Genomic DNA, 6,201 nt, shown 5'->3' on the forward strand with positions numbered 1-6,201 from the left:
TTAACTTTAATGGTAAGTGGAAGTATGAATGAAAGGATAGAATCTGGACTTCAGTGTCCATTGCTTGGAAGACAATTTAGTCTTTCTGATAACAGGAATCTAAACTCTTGCTTGTTGCCAGCATTCAAGACCTCCCTTCGTTAGCAGTGTCATAAGACAATGAATTTGGGTTACCAGTAACAGTCAACTCTGCCCCATTTTAAACATCCAATGCCAAATAAGACTGTAATCCACACAGTTATTTGTTGTAAAAACAGTACAGGTTACAAGGGAGAGAAATCAAAAGGTAACCACACATTACTACAGACACATTTGTGTGCGTATTCTTAAACTCTCACTGAATGAAACTAGATCATCAAATGCCCTTGAAAATTCAAGAGATCAATGGAGCACACGTAACAAGACCATTAAGCCACATGTACAAAGGGACATTAAAGTTCCAGAAATGTAGTCCAAGTTAAGGATTCAAGGAGCAAAATCTGTAGAAGTCAAAACTGAAACTAGTTAGGTCCAATCTAATCCATCCCTCTGTCAATACGAGATTTTCCTCTGCAGTATAGTCTACATTGTTTCATCCCTTCTGCTTTAAATTTCTCTAGCAAGGGCTAGAGACACCACCCATGCTGTCACTACTTTATACTGTGTGCATATGAAATGAAATGAAATGAAATTGAGGCAAATCTAGATGTTGCATTATCCCATGTTCAAAAAAAGTCATTCCTGGGTATTTATAAAAACAGATGCTATCAGTTACCCTCAGTGATCCATACAGCCAGCAGTCCTAAATCCCCACTGCCTACTACCTTGCATAGTCTTGCAGAGTTTGTCTGAGTGCATCTGTTTGTCTGTTCAAAAACTCCTAAACAGGAAGAGCTAGGACCATCAAATTCGGTATGCAGCGTCCTCTCTTCATAACTTAAAGCAACGTAAGGGTTTGGTTGTGCCAAGAAAGTGAGAGGTGCCCGGAATGAGACTGCTTCTCATCAAACAGAATAGGAGGGCTCTACTACATAAATGGCCACATAGGAGCAGCAGGGGATTATGGGATGAAAAGCAGGGACAGTAATATTATATAATGACCATAAGAGGACCGCAATGGGCCAGAGATGGGGACTGGCAAGGGGTGACAAATGGCACTGCTACCTACTATATATTTGAAAGAGCTGTCTGTTTCCCAGCTGGGGGACATACAACTCTACCCAAGCTGTACCATCTGGAATCTGTACCAGCCATGAAGAGGCACTTCTCACCTGGTACCAAGTTGCTGTAGTGAGAAAGGGCTGGGGTAGCCCTCACTCCTCAGGACAGTCTGCATAATGAATCCTTCATTCTTCGCCCCATCCCAGAGCAATGATTTAAATGAAAAAGAAAAAAAAAAAGACGGACCTGAGCAAAGCCAGGTAAATCTTCTAGTAATTCATATTTGTGAAAGTGATTAAAAAATTGTTTAAAATACCATCTAATATGAAATACCATATAAGATGAAAGCCAATGGAAAAGTTAGGCACTAGCCCGTCTACCCCTTTGCAGCCTATTCTTGGCTGTCTCTACACTAGCTCCCTACTTCGAAGGGAGCATGGTAAGTAGGGTGTCGGGAGATTATTAATGAAGCACTGCAGTGCATATGCAACACTTCATTAAGCTAATTCTCCCCGTGGCAACTTCCAAGTGTTAAACTTTGAAGTGCTGGCTCACGTGTATTCGCGGCTAACCCGCCGGTACTTCAAAGTGCCTGGGCACCTTCAAAGTCCCTTTACTCCTGTGGGTACTACTTACTCAGCAGTAAAGGGACTTCAAAGTGCCGGCTTGCGTGTAGCCGCGGCTAACCCGGAGGTACTTTCTAAGTGCCTGGGCAACTTCGAAGTCCCTTTACTCCTGAGTAAGTAGTACCCACAGGAGTAAAGGGACTTCGAAGTTGCCCAGGCACTTTGAAGTACCCACAGGTTAGCCGTGGTTACATGCAAGCCAGCACTTTGTAGTTGCTGCAGAGGAGAATTTATTAATGAAGTATTGCTGTGCATATACAGCACTTCATTAAGCTATCTCCCAACACCCTATTTACCATGCTGCCTCCGAAGTAGGGAGCCAGTGTAGACACAGTCCTTGAGTTTCATTTGAAGGGAACCTATTATGAGCAAATTTGGTTTGATTTACTGCATTCTTTGCACAGCCACAACACAATGTTAGGTGAAACTCAGTTTCAAATTAATTCTGGTATGAGGAACTTTCAACCTAGAACTGAGAAGATACCCCACAAATGTAAACTGGAAAAAAAGACGTTCACACAAACTGCTGAGTTTTCCAAAACACTGTATGAAACAGAAGCCTAGAAATCTGCAAGCACTATGTTTCTTTTATGAAAACCAAGCCTAAAGTCATTAAATATAATGATGACCAAAAAGTACAGGAAAACACATTGATCCAGTTTTCACCACTTGCTCTGTACCGCTCTGTCTGCAACTCTGTTCCAGTCCAACCCCATTTGTCAAAGTAAATATCATTGTAACAAGATTTTTATCAACTGTCACAGTTAAAATTCAAAGCCAAATAATCTTGCATAATTGCACCTCCTATTGAATATGTAGAAATACCGTAAAATGTAATCAGAACTGTGAGATTATCATTCTACATAGATCATAGTGAAAACCTATGGCTAAATCTATGCTGAAGTCAGAGGTCTGACAACCATAACTCTGGATGTAGCCAGGCTAGCTTTGATCCAAACAGAATGAATAACAGCAGTGAAGTCATAACAAAACTGGACTATAAAAGCCCACCCAGAACACTGGCTATATAATCATGCCATGGTTTTGCTACTTTTGTTATTCAAGCTAACTAAATTGATAACTTGGGGATACCTATATGTGCAGCAGTAACACCTCTGACTGCAGTGTAGACATACTTTATACAGTAGAACTCTGAGATACATGCACTCAACTTGTGTGTATCTCAGGTTAACGCGACTGAGGGGCAGGGAGCTGCTGCCTGGCTTCAAGCTGCCAGGCGCCAACTCCCCACCACTCAGAGGAGCGGGGAAAGTGACCAGTTGCTGCACTGGTCAGCTTCTCCGCTCCTGTCAAGGGTGAGAGACCAGAGTCAGGCTGCTGCCCTTGACAGGAGCAGGGAAACTGACCAGCACAGCAAGATGGGTCAGTTTCCCCTCTCCTGTGAGCAGTGGGCAGCCTAGAGCCAGCCACTCATAGGAGAGAGGAAACTGACCAGTGCTGCTCAGTTTCCTGCTCAGGGAGAGAACCAGGCAGCAGCCTGGCTTGCTGGGGGGAGCAGGGAAACTGACCAGCGATGTTTACACTCACACAGAATTACAGAAAAATACAAGTACTCCGGTAGCTGTGTGTGTCATTGTGCCTCCAAACCACTCAAAACATCTTCTTAAGGTTAACAAAAATACTGGTTTACTTTTTTGGGGGGTTGGGTTTTTTTAAAACCACACTGTCATGTGTAACTGCACTATCTTGTTCTGGCCTGCATCAAGAGAAACTAAATATCTGCCTGAAATACAACACTGACAAAATTTCAAGCCAAGTTTTAAAATCCCTAACAGTTAAGATTTGGATTAGAAATAGACAGACTAGAACAACAGGAACTGACTCCTTCTTGGCACCATACAAGCTGTATGGAGGTTCTAATCCAGACCTCAATTTCTGACCCTGAGCTCATCTCTAGTTCAGATGAGGATTCAAACTTTCAGGTGTCCATCCAAAAGGCACCTCTGAACTATGTTCAGTTCCCCATCTCTGATAGGGCCTTCAGTGTTCACAGATGAATGGCTGAAGGCAACCTCTGAAGTAGAGAACAGCTTTCATCTCAAGTTCTCATGTAAATAATTAAATGCCAAAGATCTGTATAAAATGCATAACAGTGGTCTTCTAGCCTATTTGTGAACAGAACATTTCCTCCAGGCAATCTAGAGTCTGTCTTTCTAAATCAGCGTCATCCATCTGCCATAGGGGCACACATCAAAATCTCAAAAAAAATTAACATCAGAAGAGAGGCATAAAAACATGTCACATTTGAACAGTGATAAGGTTTTTTTTAGGTTTTGGGTTGTCTGCAAGAGGCAATTATTTCTAGATACAATACAAACCTCATGGATAATAGGAGGACCTCTCTGCAGATCTTACTGCATGACCAAAATCTAATAATGAATCTGAAAGCTTGAAATATTTAGAATAATCAGTCCATAGTATACATGTGCATATAAAATAATCTGTACAAATCTGCCTTCATCTCAGCAAGATTTTATGATGTCAGAAGCAATCACAATAAAAGATTTGATTGACCTAGAAGAAAGTGATGCTACAGAAAAGGCCCCTAACTAGGATCCTGGCACCACACCACTATAATACTGTTGTGCTATGGGTGATAGCTTTTTAAATCTTTCTGGTGCATATGTAACCATACTCAACATGGAGTCTTGGCTATGCCCTTTCTAAATCACAAGGTTTTATGCAGAACAAGCTGCACCAGCTCCATTTAAATCCCTCTGACTGAGTGCCCCCAATATCCTCCTACTCAACACAGGTAACAGTCAACAAGTGAGTACACAGATGACCATAACGCAACCAATAGCATTAGGAAGCAGTCAGGAAAAGATCACAGACAGCAGGTGGATGGGGAATCCAGTCCAGGGAGAAAGCTGGAAAATCTTCTCAAGTGAAAGTGAATGCCAAAATTTCTCTGTACTCCTTTAGAAACCCTTAATGAGGAAGGTGAAAAGATGAGTTCATTAATTTAGGAATCCTATTTATGGGCTACTACTGAAAGTGAAGATTAAATTCCTCCATGATATATTCCACTCAGTTTAGCAGTGTCACACCATGAAAGATTTTGTTCCAAGCACTGTATTGTACAAGTATGAAAATGAATGATAAATGCACTAAAACACATCTGGGAAAATTTTGGAAATGACAGGAGACGGAGATTTATTATGCATGATGAGGCATTTCCAGACAAATTCTGAAGAAATCAATTTTGAACAAAAATGTGGTTAATTGGGAACAGAAAGAAGAACCAGAACAACACACAACCTCTATGCCTCATCTTCAAAAAGCTTTGGATAATTGCTTACCACCTAGCATCTTCACCTTCATTGCGTACCATCTTCACCTTCATGTCGTCCTTATATCCTGTCTCATTCCTTTTCTCATTCTCTGTCATATACCTTTTACTGCACCAAGACTCATACGCACAACTGGCTTCCATGGCTCCTCCCCAGATTACCTGTGAAGGTCCTGGCACAGTCTCGCATGAAGTGTTGATGCACAGATGTATGGATATTTGTAGGAACTGTTGCTTATTTTACAGCTAAATTGGTAATAGCCATTCTGTCATCCACAGAAAACAGTTGCCATTCCATGGAAAACTACTTTAATTCTTAGTTATTCCACATGCACAAGGATACAAATGGTTTTGAAAAAGAAGAGTGGTTTTTGTTTGAGATATTTAATTAAAACAAACTTATTTTCTTCTTACCATCAATATTTATGGGCTCTCTTCTCTCCCTTTTGAAATCAGAGCACTGGGGTCATTCTTTTTAGCATGCAGACTGCTTTGTGCATTCTTCTGACCCCCTACAGCAATATAAAATTCTGCAAAGATTAATGCTGCAATATTTCTAATTCTGAGCTGGGGAAAAACCTCCCAAATGTTATTTGATTCAGCTCTCTCTCCTAGAATCTGTGAAGAGCTTGCTCTCAGATATGTAAACTCATCTTAGTAGGGATCACAAAGGGTAACAATTTAAATGTCAGTTTAGTTAATTAGAGCGCTGTCTATGTGAAGATTACATCCATGTAGTTACACTGGTGCAAGTCCTTACCGTAGATTCAACTTCAGGACAGTTATCACTAAGTTCCATACACAACAATGGAAACAATCAGAAGCCTCAGCATACAAAGTTATGCTACACAGACAGTTGTGTAAATTGTTTGCAACCAAGTGGTGCACTAATCCAGATTCAAGTGAGCAAATGCGTGGTATAGATAAGACTGCATTTCTTTTCTATAACATGGTTAAACGGAAGGCCACATAATATGCCATGCGTCTACTGTTTTTACAGATTATTGCTCAGGTAGATGCACTAGGAAGTAAAAGTAGAGCCAAGAACCTGGCAAAACTAGTTTATCTGACAGTCAGGGTTAAGAGTAATTTATCTGAGTGATAGCAGATTACAAATTAAAT

At 40.9% G+C, this 6,201-nt stretch overlaps 1 protein-coding gene across 1 annotated transcript in view; it reads right to left on the reverse strand.

The window, feature by feature from the left end:
• The window catches only part of ACACA (acetyl-CoA carboxylase alpha), a 248,727-nt gene that overhangs the window by 241,721 nt on the left and 805 nt on the right, over positions 1-6,201 (reverse strand). The window lies entirely within an intron of this gene.

The sequence above is a fragment of the Carettochelys insculpta genome, chromosome 19, assembly GCF_033958435.1.
Source record: "Carettochelys insculpta isolate YL-2023 chromosome 19, ASM3395843v1, whole genome shotgun sequence".
NCBI lineage: Eukaryota > Metazoa > Chordata > Testudines > Carettochelyidae > Carettochelys > Carettochelys insculpta.